This window comes from Mchenga conophoros, linkage group LG3, assembly GCF_057382185.1.
Source record: "Mchenga conophoros isolate Kocher_MC1m ecotype Shallow Benthic linkage group LG3, M_conophoros_male_GT1.1, whole genome shotgun sequence".
Classification (NCBI taxonomy): domain Eukaryota; kingdom Metazoa; phylum Chordata; class Actinopteri; order Cichliformes; family Cichlidae; genus Mchenga; species Mchenga conophoros.
This window is the reverse complement of record NC_140528.1, coordinates 20,954,724-20,969,783: the sequence shown is the minus strand read 5'-3', so window position 1 is coordinate 20,969,783 and position 15,060 is coordinate 20,954,724. Positions and strand designations below refer to the sequence as shown.

Sequence of the window (15,060 nt, the reverse complement as noted above, 5' to 3'; positions counted from 1 at the left end):
CAGTTGATGACAATGACAGCTGCAGAGTTTGTGTCTGATGTATTAAGTATGAAACACTGTTGGGCTAAAATCTGGTCAGAATGAATCCAGGTGCAGGTGTGTCAGTTTAGGACCACTGGACTAACATCCAAGTGCTCACAATATAAAGTGTATTCTGTAGTAACATCCTGGTGTTGCAGCAACAGTCCCACATGGAAACGTCAACACTCAAACTCAAAATCTCTTTTTGTCAACAATAAAATGACAGCAGACCAATTTGAACAAAGTTGGTAAAAAGCTTCAGAAATTAGTAAAATATTAAAAAGTGTCTGGATGCTGAATCATCCAGTAAATCCCCAAAAAGTTGATTCTGTTCATCTGGATGTTTTCAGCAGCATGGATCAGTGTGAGGACAGAGAGGAGGGAGTCCCTCCCTCTAAAAGCACTCTGTGTGGGGAACATGAGAGCCAGACCAAAGCTCAGAGGTGAGATGACCATCTCTAACTGTCCATGACTCTTCTCCATGTCACAGCTCAGCACTCACATCACTGCTCCATCATTATTCACACTCATACCTCTGTGTGTGTTGTTTTAAAGCCCAGAGCTGTGGGGCGTACCAGGCTCAGCTGGACATAACCCTGAAACTAATCCAGAGCCTGGACCTGAACCCAGCTGTGTTTCCTTAAAGAGCAACGTGTCGAAGGGTGCTTTTATAGACTTTAACAAAAGACTGTTATGTGACAAAGAGTAAGTACATTATTTTTATGAGATTGTTCATCATGTCTTTAATTTAATATTTCCAGTTTTTCCTTCCTGTCTCATGAAGCTGTGACATTTATTCTTTTTCTTTTAGGATCAATAAGAGGCCAGAATCTCCTGGACCTGAACCCAGCTGTGTTTCTTTAAAGAGCAACGACTCGAAGGATTTTTATATAAACTTTAAAGGATGTTCTTCTGCTGCTGAGAGGTAATCTGTGTCTAGATGTTGTTCCTGACTCTGTATTTCTGAATAAATCCTCATGTTTAATATCAGCTCAGCTCTTTTTCACACATTTCTATGTTGGTATGTGAAGCGGTGTGTGTTGGGGTGTTTCCACAAACACAGCAGTCAGAGTGGAAAGAGTGGATGTTGTAGGAGGTGTTTGTGTAGTGAAGAGGCTGAGTGTCTGTAGGACTCCAGCTGCTCCAGCAGGTGTCTCCTTTGTGCTTTGCTTCAAACACAGTGTAGGGAGGAGCTTCCACTCAGGTGTTTCAGGTGTTGCTGGATGGAGGAGGACAAATAGTTTTTCCCTTCAGTGACACTTCAGCAGCTCAATGTTCTGGGAGATGTTTGTCTTTATGAAGGTTTATGGATTCTTGTTCTTACTTTGGTGAAACTGAGCAATACATTTTCCATCTAACATTTAAAGTAAATTTCCAGGTGAATAAAAGATCTGCAGCTGCAGCCTCTGTGATGTTTCACAGTCTGAAAGTAACAAATTCAACCAGAGTTCAAACAAAGGCTTAATATACGTGTGTGTTTGATATAATGTCAACAAGTACAAATAGGTGTTCTTACAGGTCTTAATCACAGAGGTCTGATAAGTCTGGTGACTTTCACACTCAGCAATTGTGCTGCCTTTTATTTTATATTGGCCTTTTTAAAGCCCTTCAAAGTCTCCCACATTCATACAGAGCTTTTAACACCAAACTCCTTTACAGTCCTTCTCCTCTCACACACGATCACACGACTGATTTGTCTGCAGCAGCTGTGTTACTGCTAGTATTTTATTATGTGTGTAATCTCCTCATATTGTTCCTGTGGTTTAGTTTGACTTCCTTCTGCAAACTCAGCTGCTCTGTTGCTGATACACGTCTCCATGAATATGATTGATCAGATGCTGTCAACACCATGTGTTTCATGTGAGCGCTCAGCTGAAACCCTGGGTTGACTTATCGAGTTAATAACAAGCTTCACGTGACTGTGAATGCTAAAGTGAATCCAGATAAAGGAAAGAGACCCTGCTAATGTTGGACTCACTTCTTAGTGTAGATCCCAGGAGGAAGTTCAACATAGCCATTCTTTGTGCTAGCTCGACCAAACCTGAGACCACAGTGCAGGATAATGATCATCATCTGTCTCTGTCAAGGACATTTAAACTCCACAAATAACAAACATAATTATATTTGATCATTAAAAATGATGATTAAACAAAGTGTCAAACATACTTAAGTAGAAGGACTGATGTTTGTGTTAAAATACCCTCTTAAAGCTGAAATAATGATTCAACTTCTTTACTCAAGTAAAGGTAAAAGAGTCCAGGCTCTGAAATGTACTCACAGTATTAAAGTAAAAACGCCATCTTTGAAGGAAATTTCTGCCAGTTTTTGTGCAAAGTTCCCTGAATTTCTACCTCCAACATTAATATGAGAAAATTATCTGAACTTTTATTCTAATGAATTTAATCAGCTTGAACATTTTGTAGCACAAAAGTAGAAAAAACTCAAAGGGAATCAAAAATAGCTCCGTTTGCTGTTGCCTGCATTGTAGATGGGCGGCTTTGCCTCAACACCTAAACAGGAAAATGAGTTTAGTCAAGTATTAAAGTGGGATTGAAGAGGTGAGGAAACCAGAGATCAGGTGTTGTGGTGCAGCATGGTCACAAGAATCATTTAGAAATGGTTCGAAATATTTTCTCTTCTAGATTTTTTGCACAGTCTGATGTGCTGCTGCTCTGAGGTTTACTGCTCTCTGTGTGCTTAGAAAACTGTGAGGTACAAGTAGATTTGACACAAGTTATAATGGCTGATTTCCATATAACGGTGGAATACAGGGACTTAATCGTTAAGTAAGAAGAAAGTTTGAAGCCTAATCTTGAAAGTAGAGATAGTGTCTGTCTCCTGAATCCAAACTGGAAGCTGGTTCCACAGAAGAGGGGCCTGAAAACTGAAGGCTCTGCCTCCCATTCTACTTTTAAATACTCTAGGAACAACAAGTAGGCCTGCAGAGCGAGAGCGAAGTGCTCTAATAGGGTGATATGGTACTACAAGGTCATTAAGATAAGATGGGGCCTGATTATTTAAGACCTTGTATGTGAGGAGCAGGATTTTGAATTCTGGATTTAACAGGAAGCCAATGAAGGGAAGCCAAAACAGGAGAAATCTGCTCTCTCTTTCTAGTCCCTGTCAGGACTCTTGCTGCAGCATTTTGGATTAGCTGAAGGCTTTTCAGTGAGTTTTTTGGACATCCTGATAATAATGAATTACAGTCGTCCAGCCTGGAAGTAATAAATGCATGAACTAGTTTTTCAGCGTCACTCTGAGACAGGATATTTCTAACTTTAGAGATGTTGCACAAATGGAAGAAAGCAGTCTTACATATTTGTTTAATATGTGCGTTGAAGGACATGTCCTGGTCAAAAATGACTCCAAGGTTCCTCACAGTGTTACTGGAGGCCAAGGTAATGCCATCCAGAGTAAGAATCTGCTTAGAGACCATATTTCTAAGCTTTTCAGGGCCGAGTACAATAACCTCAGTTTGATCTGAATGAAGAAGCAGAAAGTTAGCGGCCATCCAGGTCTTTATGTCTTTAAGACATTCCTGCAGTTTAACTAATTGGTGTGTGTTATCTGGCTTCATGGACAGATAGAGCTGGGTGTGCTATGTCTTCTGATGATGCTGCCTTGGTGAAATTAACATCCATGTCTGCTGTGACTTTAAACTTCTGGTCAAGGACTTTTTAAATATTATTGACTCTTTTAACTTGACCCAGTGGGTTACTGGTCCCACACATGAAAAAGGTCACACACTAGACTTGGAGCTTTTCCACGGGCGGGATGTGTGCGTCACTGAAATATCTGAGTTGGGCATCTCTGATCATTTTCCTGTGTTGTTCACTCTGACACTGCGCTGCTCAGTAGATAAGCCGTACGGCTGGGTCTAGGGATGCTTTTTAAGTAAAGGTTTAACTACAGCCAGCTAGGGATGGGTACCGTTTAGATTTGAAAACCTGCTAAATCAGAATCAGTTGCTGATGATGGCTTTTTTCTTTTCCATCAATCACGTATAATCTTAACTCAAAGTGAACATAGACTTGATTGAAGTAACTCAGATCAGCCAATTCAAAATGCTAATTCAATCAACTCTGAGTTCATGGCTAGACTCAGTTTGTTGGCCCTGCACCTTAAAACTATTTCCTGTTTGTCCTTCATGTTTTTTGGATATTGTTTTCACATCTTATGTCACGGCTAGCGGGGCGAGCCATGTTGAATTTAATAAAGGACCCAAGATGCCGACACTGCTGTGAAGTGAGTGAGCTTTATTGAAACGGTGAAGTGCAGTGGAGATGGCCTGTGCAGAAGCTAAGATAACCTCTACTGAAAAAACTACAAAACTAACCTGAAACCTTAAACGGAGACACGGGGAGACAACACAGACGAACCAGCAACAAGCAGGAGAAAACAAAGGGCTCATATACACAAAAGAGCCATCAGGGAATGAGAAAAGGGAGACACAGCAGGATTCATTGGACATAACCAGACAAGGGGAAGCAAAAGTAGACACACTAACATAGGACATGGCACTGTCAAAATAAAACAGGAAGTGAACACAGAGACACAATACTAACACAGTACAGAGGGAACACAGAAACCAAAACCTCAGAACTAGAAAATCTTAATCAGAATGAAATTGTAACAAAAGACAATAACAATCAAAACAAAACTACTGAGTCCACAGACTCGGGACATACATCGGCTCAAACTGTGGTCATAAATATTTTGTACTTGTAAATCTGACTGTGGAGTTGTGAACTGAGTTTTGTAACATTGTGAAACAAAATATCTGGAAAGTTTATGTTTTTGCGTTCATTGATTTGTGTGTGTAAAAATGTAAAAATGTAATAAATGTAAGAAACATTAGAACTACTTTTGCTGACACAAAGTTTGGCGAGCACTGCAAGTTGTCCCTTTAAACCAGTCACTGATATAAAGAGAGCACCTTGTTCCAGGGCATCTGAGCATGGAGGGAAAGCTTTATGCAGGAGATGGTAAGAGCTGTTGGGACTAAAGAAACTGAGCAGAAAACTACAGACATCTGGAAACTGAGTTGTTAATTCTCAGTGGGATCAGCAGGACTAGCAAAGCTCCACCATGACAGTCATCTGATTGACTGAACCCATCCAAACATCACTTCATGGACCTTTAGCTTGTGTCTGTGTGTGGACAGACATAACATGAGCTAATTATACATTACTCCTCCACAGAGTGGACCAGCAGAGAGCAGAGGTTTCCACTGGTCAGTCTGCACAGCAGCATCAAACACACCTGGACTCTGTGGTTATGGTTTGTAGTACTACGTTTACATTTGTTCTTTTCAGTCACCTCTATGCTGCACTTTGTGGACCAGAGGATTGTCAGTGTGTCCAACATAAGTCAGAGTTTGGGCTCCATGATTTCAGTCAGATTGGGGTGACTGTAGCTCAGGAGGGGAGCAGGTCAGCTACTAGTTAGGTTTGTGAATCAAACCCTGGCTGGCAAATGTACTGGGTAACGTACTAAACCCAAGCTGCCCTCTGATGCATCCATCAGAGTGTGAAAGAAAGTATTTAAGCATAGAACAATGTGCTTGGTTGAATGAGGCATGTTGTATAAAATGCTTTGTGTGCACAGAGTATCAAAGAGAGCTATATAAGAACCAGTCCATTTACCACTGGGTAATTCATATAGTCTTCTTTTCCAGCGGCTGGAGGACAACATCACCATGTTTGTGAAGAACGAGCTGAAGAAGATCCAGAAGCTTCTGAGTCCAGATCACCCAGAAACTTTAAAGAGCCAGATGGAGGATGAGGAGATGTTTGAAGGAGAGGATGAAGATGAAAGAAAGAGCTGCAGAGAAGCATTTCTGAAGATCACACTCCACTTCTTGAGGAGACTTAAGCAGCATGAGATGGCTGACCATCTGCAGAGCAGTAAGAGAATTTCTCTAAAGACTGAATATTGATCTTTCCTAATAGCTCAAGAAATGGACCAATAGACATTCATCCTTTCAGGGTACTGAAAGGCTATGATATTTATTATATAATATTTTTTTCTGAATTTCTTACCTTCAGAAATATTTGCTCCACTCTGTAAACGAGAACTTAAAGCCCAACTGAAGAAGAAGTTCCAGTGTGTGTTTGAGGGCATCGCTAAAGCAGGAAGCCCAACCCTCCTGAATCAGATCTACACAGAGCTCTACATCACAGAGGGAGGGACTGCAGAGGTCAATGATGAACATGAGGTCAGACAGATTGAAACAGCATCCAGGAAACCAGACAGACCAGAAACAACAATCAGACAAGAAGACATCTTTAAAGCCTCACCTGGAAGAGACGAACCAATCAGAACAGTGCTGACAAAGGGAGTGGCTGGCATTGGGAAAACAGTCTTAACACAGAAATACAGCCTGGACTGGGCTGAAGACAAAGCCAACCAGGACATCCAGTTCATATTTCCATTCACTTTCAGAGAGCTGAATGTGCTGAAAGAGGAAAAGTTCAGCTTGGTGGAACTTGTTCATCACTTCTTTAATCAAACTAACGAATCAGGAATCTGCAGGCTTGAAGACTTCCAGGTTGTGTTCATACTTGATGGTCTGGATGAGTGTCGACTTAATTTGGACTTCAACAAAACTAAAATCCTGACTGAAACCAGAAAGTCCACCTCATTGGATGAGCTGCTGACAAACCTCATCAGAGGGAACCTGCTCCCTTCTGCTCGCCTTTGGATAACAACACGACCTGCAGCAGCCAATCAGATCCCTCCTCAGTGTGTCGACATGGTGACAGAGGTCAGAGGGTTCACTGACCCACAGAAGGAGGAGTACTTCAGGAAGAGATTCAGAGATGAGGAGCAGGCCAGCAGGATCATCTCCCATATTAAGAAAGCTCGAAGCCTCCACATCATGTGTCACATCCCAGTCTTCTGCTGGATCACTGCTACAGTTCTGGAGGATGTGCTGGAAACCAGAGAGGGAGCAGAGCTGCCCAACACCCTGACTGAGATGTACATCCACTTCCTGGTGGTTCAGGCCAAAGTGAAGAGGATCAAATATGATGGAGGAGCTGAGACAGATCCACACTGGAGTCCAGAGAGCAGGAAGATGATTGAGTCACTGGGAAAACTGGCTTTTGATCAGCTGCAGAAAGGAAACCTGATCTTCTATGAACCAGACCTGACAGAGTGTGGCATCGATATCAGAGCAGCCTCAGTGTACTCAGGAGTGTTCACACAGATCTTTAAAGAGGAGAAACAACTGTACCAGAACAAGGTGTTCTGCTTTGTTCATCTCAGTGTTCAGGAGTTTCTGGCTGCTCTTCATGTCCACCTGACCTTCATCAACTCTGGACTCAATCTGCTGGAAAAACAACAAACAAGCTCTCAGACAGAGAAATACTTCTACCAGTGTGCTGTGGACAAGGCCTTACAGAGCCCCAATGGACACCTGGACTTGTTCCTTCGTTTTCTCTTGGGTCTGAAGACTAATCAAACTCGTTTGCAAGGCCTGATGACACAAACAGGAAGTAGCTCACAGACCAATCAAGAAGCAGTTCAGTACATCAAGAAGAAGCTCAGTGAGAATCTGTCTGCAGAGAAAAGCATCAATCTGTTTCACTGTCTGAATGAACTGAATGATCGTTCTCTAGTGGAGGAGATCCAACAGTCCCTGAGTTCAGGACGTCTCTCCACAGATAAACTGTCTCCTGCTCAGTGGTCAGCTCTGGTCTTCATCTTACTGTCATCAGAAAAAGATCTGGATGTTTTTGACCTGAAGAAATACTTTGCTTCAGAGGAGGCTCTTCTGAGGCTGCTGCCAGTGGTCAAAGTCTCTAAAAAAGCTCTGTAAGTTATAAAGTTTTTATTATTTAATTTGGTTGGTATGTTATGGAAAACACACTGCCATGAACCTCTGTTTTGTTTTTGTCAAAATCACTGTAATATAATCACTGTACCTTTATATACACGTGACTTGTATTAATGCTGCTGCCCTCTTGTGGCTAAAGTGTAATTATGTTATTGTTATTAGGGAGGATTTGAGAGTAACATGCCAAGTGAGTCAGCACCTTCGCTTTAGCTTAAAATATCCAAATTCTTATGTCATCAGTTATAGTTGCATGTATTCATTATCATAACTTAACCTTTAATATTGATGTCTTAAAATTATTTTGAGTAAACTAATGTTAAGGTTGAAATATTGGGGAAGGAGAGTACAAACAACCATGGTCCAGAACTTGGTCAAACAATTGATTTTAATGAAATACACGCGTGGGAAGACCAGCTCCGTTCGCAGACCGGGCTGATCTCCGACTTAATCAAAGCATAAACAGATATTTTATACCATCAGGGCTTGAATTTAATGACGCCCTCTCATACGTCACAAACAGAATATATGCATACGTCAAATCAAAACCACAATGACTTTTAACACAGTTTAAAAGAACATTATCTCCTATCTTCATGGCAGGTACTTCCTGTCACTGCCGGATGCTCGCTTATCATCTTGACACATCAGCAGCAGTTCTGCGACAAACTGCTCTTTTGCAACCCCGAGCAAAACATGATTAAACTTCCACCTATAAATGATTCTCTTTAACTAAGTGTGTGTCTCGTCCTTAAAGGCTCCTCAAAATAACCTGCACGTAGACTCTGCTTTCGGTTTCAGTTCTGCAAAAGGCACACTCTTCAAACCTGCAACTTCCTGTCAGCCTGCAACTTAGTCTTTCTGAAAGACACACACTGTTTAAACATCTGAATGCAATATCAATTTTGTAGATTATATTATTAATGCAATGGTAATGATGATGATTATTAACAATAGCAGCAAAATATCTCTCCAATCTCAATACTCCCTCTCTCGACCTCTGGAACACCAGAGGTCGCAATACATTGTTGGGTCACTCCTCGGCCCACTCAGCTGCTTCCATGTCCATCCATGGCATCATGGACATCGGGGTCACCACTCCCGCTCTGACCCTCTCTAGCCGTCCTCTGGCTCAGCAAATCAGACAACCTCATGTCATCTAAGTGGTCCAGTAATAAACACCAGCTCCCCCTCGAGAACACTCCATGCGTAAGATTAGGTTTTTTCTGCGTCCCTCTCTTGTGGTCCATCATGCCTCGGGCCTCCAGCATCCTCACCCCCCTGTGGTCGCCGAGATCTTGTGTAAAGCAAACCAAACACCTTTTCCTGCACCTCCCTAACTTATCATCTTTGGGACTCTTTAATCAAAAGCCTGATCCTAATTATCTTCTTGACTTATTGACTTGTATTTATATATATTCTTCAACGTTACTCATCATTTTAAAACTCTTAAAACGCTGCTTTCACGTCCCTGCATGCGTTTCCTGTCGCTTGCCTTATCTAATCATCAACATCCTGTACACAGAACTCTCGCTGCTGCAAGGCCTCCACTCTGACCTAGAATCTCCTTTCACAAGAAAATCATTATAAGCGCCTATTCTACTAAAAGATCCAAAAAAAACAACCACTTTAATCAATTAAGTTTAAACATATAAGCAATTACTCCTGCATACATTTTATCACAGCTAAACGCTGCCTTGAAACAACTCCTGTGTGTTAACACCAGTGTTGGTCAAGTTACTTGAAAAAAGTAATCAGTAACTAATTACTGATTACTTCCCCAAAAAAGTAATCCCGTTACTTTACTGATTACTTATTTTCAAAAGTAATTAATTACTTAGTTACTTAGTTACTTTTTAAAAACACGATTTACAACCTGAAGAGGTGATAAAGCGATAGATCTTTCAGCCCAATTCTACTTTTTCTGCATAATCCATCATACAAAATGTAATCAAATGGAAAAGTCTCTTTTTTTAAACTTGTTTTATCAGTTTTAATCTTTAAATTTTATGCATCAAGCAAAAATTTTATTATATGCAACATTCTCTGACTTGAATAAATTAGTTTAACATTGAAACCTATTTTCTGCACATTCCAGCACATAAAATGAAATATTTTTTGTGTTTACACTCAGTCTTTCAAATAGATGCATGTAAAACACAGCAGAAAATAAATAAACTCAAAGACTCAGCGGTCCTGTTGCTCTATTTTGACCTGTAAAGCAGGACTGGGGGTAGGCGGAGGTTTACCCTGGTGCAGGTGTGCCGCGGTCAGTTGAAGAATCCGCGAGTTTCTCTGTGAATTTCCCATTACGTCGTTGCGCACTCGGTGCTTGCTTGGAAGTTTAGGGTTTTTTTTCCGCTGTAAAAGGTTTTCTTCCCACGCACAACGGACACTAATGTTTCTGTCACTTTTTATGGAATCAAACTCAAAATAAGGTCAGTACTTCCACGCTTTAAACGCTGCACGCTCATACTCTCTCCCACAATCGATTTATGATCCATTGTTGATCTGCACACAGCTGTCACTAACGGCGCACTCGCTTAGGTCACTGTCGTGAGACATTCTCGCAAAAAAATCACGGTTTTAGTAACGCAGTAACGCAGCGTTCCTACGGGAAAGTAACGGTAATCTAATTACCGATTTTGCAATAGTAATCCCTTACTTGTTACTTGAAAAAAGTAATCAGATTATAGTAACGCGTTACAAGTGACGCGTTACTGCCCATCTCTGGTTAACACTAACTTCATTTTAAAACTCACATTTCCTATGTTATAACCTGTTTTTGGTACAGCCTTTTTATTTCATCTTGCTCCTTTGATGTAACAATACCTTCTCATTCTAGTTTATCAGACTTAACCAAAATATATGCTTTCCTTCCTTTGGTCCTTCTCTAAAGCAAGAAACTCCTATTCAGTTCCTCTTTTCTGTCACTTGTTACAGGGCCAGCTCAAGTTCAGTTAAACGCTAAATTAATTTGAGGCCTTTTGCCTGGAATCAATACTGTCATGTGTGTTTATGGACTCTATATGTCTGTAAGCGTGTGCAATCCTTCAATAACTCATATCATCCTCACAGTAGATTGGCTAATCATAGCGCTAGCCAAAGGCTCGTGACCCACAAGAGACGAATTGAGCCACAACTCCCTCAAAGGCACAAAATGCAATATGTATAAAAAGTCATTTCTACGTATAAGCTCTCCCCTTTATCCTAAAAATAAATCTATGTAATATCTGTATGTGTGTCTTCTATTCATTAATGTAATTGTCAGTTATTTTCTCTCTTTATTTTACCTTCTTTTTGTTTACCTCTTTGTTTGTGACGTGGACATCCCTAAACCATCCTGAGTTCCGGCTTCAATTTCAACCCAATTGTACCCTCTATTCTCGCAGTCGAACTCGTCTGGGCTTCACCTTCCCACTGGCCCCTGTGCCCTTCTCTTAGTGTCCTTTGTTGTCTTGTGATCCCCAGCAAACACAGTCTGTTTCTTCTCTGTTTCTTCTCCGTTGCTCTTTTCAGTATTTTCCTTTTAGATTAAATCCCAGCCTGGCAAAATATCCCATTCAGTGTCTTTAAACAGTTATGTCACACTGTTCTTACCAGCCTGCAGTTCACCGTGCATTTTCCATCACGTGCTTTTCTTCCATGCTGCTGCTGGTATCGTCAGTGTAGTTTCAGTTGCACTGTCTTTTGCCTGCTGTTAATTCTTGAAGTCCACGATGTTCTGTCGGTCTTCATCAGGAGATTAACTGTCCTATGAGCTTCTTCTCAGGATCGGGACAAGTGGGAGGTTAAGCTGTAAAATTTTAAGCCAAAATCTGGCCTGTTTTCCTCCCAATTCTGTTAATCAATGGTTTTGTACTCAAGATTCTAGGTTGAAAGAAGTCCACCTGTATTGACACACTAAAGCATACAATTAATATCCTTTTCATTTCTTTTCTTAAAACCTCCATTTGCTTCATCTGCCTGGAGTTTAACTCGTATGTTTCTCTCTCTGTGTGCTCGCTTGTCACAGTCAGTTCCTTTTATGGGCATGCAAAGTTCCTGTCACACACACCATTTCCTGTCAACCTTGCAGCTGCTCAGAACCATATTTTCCGTTTCTATCTCTCCTGTTTTGTTTTTTTTACAGGCTAATAAAACTCTTGTTTTACTAAGTCTTGATCTAAAACAATTCACCCTTATTTCACGCACACACTTCTAAATATACTAAATTCTTTGCGTTTGTCAGATCGTCTCACACACACACCGCCTTTTCTCTCACACTTCCACTTCTGCACTCACTCTACTATCAACTTTCATAGTGTTATTATTATTTATTATTTTGTACAAATCACACCCAATCACTCAAAGCCTGCTACTCACAGCATTCACACACTTAAACTGTGACAAGAGTTGAGGAATATACTCACAACACGCTTTCCTAAGAGTATTTCAGACATGCCTTTCATAATCAGAAAGAGCAAGTCAAAGAAAACAATTGAAACCTCTATTAATTCTCACAGCACACACATAGAATAGAAAAAATAAAACACACCAGCATTTATTGCTGATGAGAGGTTACTCCTAAAAGTAATATGTTAGTCTTAAATATATACAGTGCACTCACTATATTTATATATCAAAACTCAGTCAATTACTATACATCCACTACGGCAACTCAAAACTTTATTTATAGCCCTCTAATGAACATAAATGGCGTCTTAAACACACACTCAACAATGTTTGCAGCAGTATTTGTAAAACCAACTGTGGTTTAAACAGTTCACTGCTGACTAATTTGCATTTTCACACTCACACACACACAGTCTAAAAATAGCTCCAGCACTGCCTCAGACTCCTTTCACACAGAGATCTCTTATTTTATATTACAAAGACGTCTTATATTTACAACCACTGTCACATCTGTCAGCTTTAGCGCCTAAACAATTTCGACAAATTTAAGTTAACGGTCCAACCGATAAAGTCCAACTTTTTTGTGATCAATTAACCAGTATCTGTCCAACAGTTTCTGGCCTCATCTCTAAAATCCCTAACTCAATTTAAAAGCGTCAACCAACCCAAACTTTGCCTGAAGCTCTATTTTTGGCATTTCACAGCCAAGGCTTACCCCGAAGTTTTAAGTTAAAGTTACACGCCCGAAGTCCAACTTCTGCTGGCCAAAAAAGCGCAGACTACCGTTCCAAACGGTAAGGAGACTCTAACTCCTAGTTATTCTGGAGTGCCCCAAGCTCCACAGTGACCAACTGACTATCCCTCTTCGAGGACAATGCCTAAGCGTCCTTGGCATTGGCAAGCGTTACCTCTGAGCACTGCGCTTCCTATCAGTCCAACTGACGTTCTTGAATAATTTATAATACTTTGGAACAACAGTAAAACAGCCAAAAAAGTGTAAGACTGAAGCAGGTCCAACCTTATAACCAATACGGGCTCCACCCCAAACAATAACCAAATTCCCTAATATACTAAAATCACTCAGCAGTCCAACTGCTTTCCACGGTCCAACCGTATTAAATCCTTTAGCGGTCCAACCGCATTCAATCATTTTTAGCAGTCCAACTGCATTAAATCCTCAGTACTGTCATGAGATTCTCATCAAAATCAAAGCAGACATTCCCCAGTAATTTCAGTGAGTAGACTTTAATTTGTAATGTCCAATTTGGCACACTTTGGAAATAATTCAACAGGTAGTGCCTTACCTTTGGATAAGCGGCTTAGAACAACAATGAGAAAAAGAGAGCTGATTATTAGCTCATCAAAACACAAAACAAAATCACAATGAATTATCGGTTAATTTCATTTAAAATAATTCATTAAGTATTTATGTACAATTCAAATTAGTTAATTACATATTTTGTTGGTTTGTTTTCTATTTTAATTATTTTACTGACACATTTAATGAATTATTTAATGATGTATTTATTTAATTCACGTTGCTACTCCTGGCCCTGCATCGCTGTTCATAAATACATTTTATTTGTCAGCTTCACCCATCAAAGTCAGTACAGCTTCAGTGAAGCATTAAAGTCTCTGATATGAGATGAGAAATGAAGCAGCCAGAGCTTTTTCATGAGTGGAAATCCACTGTGACTGTGAGCTGCTGCTACAGCCTCCAGATTAGCCAGCAGCTCATCCTGCTCAACATGGACCTGTGGTCAGAGTGTGTGCTGGATAATCCGGCCCAGGATGAGGCCAAACTGACATGGGATGAAATGTCTGTCACATAATTGAGCTTAGTGTAGTTTCATTTCTGCACAATTTAAAAACAACCAAAACTTTGTTCTGTCTTTTCTATGTTATACTGTAGACTTTCTTTGATACTGTGTCCAAAAAGGAGCAGCTTTTACTTTGAAGGGGAGCCGTCTCTGTTTCCTCTTCAGGTTGGATGATGGAAGCAAATGAGTGTGTGATGTTCTTTCAGTGTTGCACTTTGTAGACGCTCCCTGAGCACTGGTCTCACAGCCAGCTGCACATAGAGACCAGTGTTGTTAGTCCAGGTCAGAAGATGACTTGTTGGAATGAAAATGAGCTTGTAGTTTGTCTGCTTTAATAATGTGACTGGAAAAAGGTGTTGGACTTCAAATATGTCCATTTCTTTCACACTTCACCTTTAAAAGTGAAGCCTTGTGGTTCCTGGAAGGAAAAACACGACTTTTTCAAGTCTTTGTCCTGTTTTTATGATAAATGTACGACTTTAATGTGAAACATTCAGAGTTTTTTCTCTTGTTGTGTTTGTTTGAAGCTGCTTCCTGTTGGCTTCAGCTGTTTGGAGTTTCCATTTTCTAAACTTCTACATTCTGAACCTTCTTCAGCTCTGAACAGATGATGAAACACTGAATGATTTCAAGCTCACACTTTGTCTAATAAACTTACATCTTTCATTCTTCATACAGATTGAGGGACTGTGGTTTGTCAGAGATCAGCTGTGATTATCTGGCAGCAGCACTGAAGTCCAACCCCTCCCATCTGAGAGAGCTGGACCTGAGCCTGAACAACAACCTGCAGGATTCAGGAGTGAAGCATCTGTGTGGTTTCCTGGAGAGTCCAGGATGTGGACTTGAAACTCTGAGGTCAGTCAGCATGTTTTAGTTGTGCTGAGATGAATATGATGTGAAAGTTGTGCTGACACTAAACTGCAGACATCAGGCTGATATTATACTGATCCACACTGAGGATCTTCATGGTAAAGTCTGTTTTCTTCT

At 40.6% G+C, this 15,060-nt stretch overlaps 1 protein-coding gene and 1 pseudogene across 1 annotated transcript in view; both read left to right on the top strand.

Annotated features, from left to right (window-relative positions):
• LOC146577641 (protein NLRC3-like) overlaps window positions 1–15,060 on the top strand; it is a 142,735-nt gene that overhangs the window by 53,534 nt on the left and 74,141 nt on the right. The window lies entirely within an intron of this gene.
• Window positions 5,705–15,060, top strand: part of LOC146577636 (protein NLRC3-like) — a 177,435-nt pseudogene continuing 168,079 nt past the window's right edge.